This window comes from Cydia splendana, chromosome 24, assembly GCF_910591565.1.
Source record: "Cydia splendana chromosome 24, ilCydSple1.2, whole genome shotgun sequence".
Classification (NCBI taxonomy): domain Eukaryota; kingdom Metazoa; phylum Arthropoda; class Insecta; order Lepidoptera; family Tortricidae; genus Cydia; species Cydia splendana.
The window spans coordinates 6,036,256-6,038,973 of NC_085983.1; positions in this window are offsets into that span (position 1 = coordinate 6,036,256).

The following is a 2,718-nucleotide window of genomic DNA, read 5'->3' on the forward strand; positions in this document are numbered from 1 at the left end:
TTTTGCCTTTTTATTACAAGCTTTTAATTAACTTGCCCTGTTAATAGTTAGGGCCTAGGGCTTGCAATATCGGACGGTTTCCAATTCCGGAACTGATTTTCGATATTGGGTCCCAATTCCGGAATTCCGGAACTGGTTCCGGAATTAGGGTTTATTAGATTTTTTAATCAAAAACAACAAAAAATATGAAATATTGATACTTTACGTTTATTAAAGAAAGTATTGTTTTAGAGGAATTAAATCTGAATTTTTTATAATGAAAAATATCAATAAATTGAGTATAGTGCGTCTTTGCACCTTATTACTTTGGTCACTTTTATTCACTTCAACGATACGGTGTATTTATTTGGGGAAACTACGGATGCTAGAAATCGGTTACATGCCCAATTTTATATAATGTCTAAATATAACGGCTTCGTAGCCTAGTAGGAAGTGGCCCTGTTTACGAAGATGAAGGTCCTGGGGTTCCGATATCGGTAAGGTCATTTACTGTGTAATGGCGATTACTTGTTTCTGAGTAAAGGTTGTTTTCTATGCATTAAAGTAGGTATTCAGCTATAGGTACATATTACCTTTATGCATTGCCGACTAGTGCCAAAAACGCAAGCCTTATTGAGATTCCGCTTTTTAACGCATTCACTGCCAGGGGGCGTGGCCTAGGAACAAACTTGTATGAGGGTGAACGCACATGTGCGTTGGGGGCAGTGAATGTGTTAAGTTTTGTTTTTTCCTTCCTAAATTCCTAATTCAGAATATAAGCTTCTACAGGATCCGAAAATTCCATCGAGGAAACTTCTTTCTGAATTGAGAATAAAATATCCAAATGTTTATAAATTTTAAATGAAAAGTTTCGCGTTGGTAGGATTCTGGGCAAGTAAATATATGGCTTTGCTTAAGCAAGTATCAAAAGTAAAAAAATATGGTTACGTTAACGGGGCATGTTAATATTGTTAATGCATGCTGCTAGACTTCAGACTTTTATCAGAGACGGCTAATAACACCAGCATAGTGTAGTTTTCTTGGAAATGTTCAGTAGTATACGTATTAAAATCTAACAAAAGTACTTAAATACAATTCCGGAATTTTCGATATTCAGTGGTCTCAATTCCGGAATTGTAATATCGGAAAATTTGTCCGAGATTCCGGAATTTCGAAATTCCGGAATTCCGGAATGCAAGCCCTAAGTTACCTATAGTACGTTAGTTAGTGTGGGTCAAATCTTGGAATCAATTTTTGACCCACTCCCCGATTACCGATTCAGTGCGGATATGATGGGCGTTCTTGTCTACGTGACAGCGTGATAAAACGGTGTCCGTCACTTTCTATCCCGCGGTGTTAAAAACTGACAGTTATTTTATTAAAGATGGATAAAGCCATCCATAATACGCCGGCTGCTTAAAATTTGCATACAATATTCGTATAAGGTAAACGTACCTACTAGTGCTCGACATGCTAATGTCCAATAGATGACACCTTGCTGTCACCTCTATTGACAAGATGACTGGGACCGCGTCGAGCACCAGTACGTTTACCTTAGGGCTTTTTAAGTATTTTCAGTTTAAGGGAACTTTTCAAAATCCATTGCAGTTCGGGAGGTCTACATTAATTGTGTTAAAAAAGCATTTGCAATTTATTTATTGTATAGGTAGTCCGCCTATTGAAGTAATTTTAATAATTATCGATACGACTACCGTTATCTTTTAAATTAAATGACAATAATTATTCTTTTTATTTTACAGGATGATCTACACTGACTTATTATTTACTTTACTTTTTTTCTAATTTATTTTTTACTAAAATGCTCAGTCATAAAGCTTTAGAAAACAACAAAAAAACATAAACATACTCGTATACCAATTGAAGATGTTATAATCTTTTGTTCAAAGCGATAAAAAATAAGCGGATAGGCATTAGGTAATACTCTGTATCTTTAGGTATTTAAATAAAAGTAAACAAAGTCTACCCTTAAACGGCTCTTCATGCCAGTTGAGGGTAGATAAAAACATTACACGATCAAATAATGTAGGTTAAAGTCTGGTCGTTCATTGACTGATCCAGGCGGTTTGTAATTGGTCGGTTAACCAATAAATGTAACTACCCGAAAATGTACAAATTGTTTGTTTACTCTTATTTAAATACGTAAAGATACAGAGTATAGATATCAAAATATAAAACCCATGAATGACTTTTATTCTCCTCCTATTTGCATAGGTAAGTACTCTAAATAGCTGTAGGTATTTACATTGATAAAAATATAACATCGATTACTACTTACCCTGTATATATTATCAAAAATATAATCTTATCATCTCAAACAATGTTCCCATCGCAACTCAATTACCTACAGTCGGTATAAGAACTAGTATAAAATGATCTCTGATTACATAAAGTTAGTATTAACTTTGAGTTCAAAGATATAATGGAAATCCGAATAGACTCAGGTCTTATTAAACTATCTACCACGCTAAAAGACGTAACAGTCATTTGAAAACCAGTTTGATTTTGAACTTTATTGCACAAGCATACGGTAAACAATGGAATGGGTTTTCTAATGGCTGTTAGGATGCGTGGCAGTCTAAGTGAGTCATTGTTAATGCATGACTCACAATTATACGCTTCATATGCGAAGGACAGATTAGGTATCCTAACATCATTCAAGGCGATTGCATTTAAAGCATTCTAGTGTTTTCTGTTCACTTTGAGAGCCTTTGTTCGGCG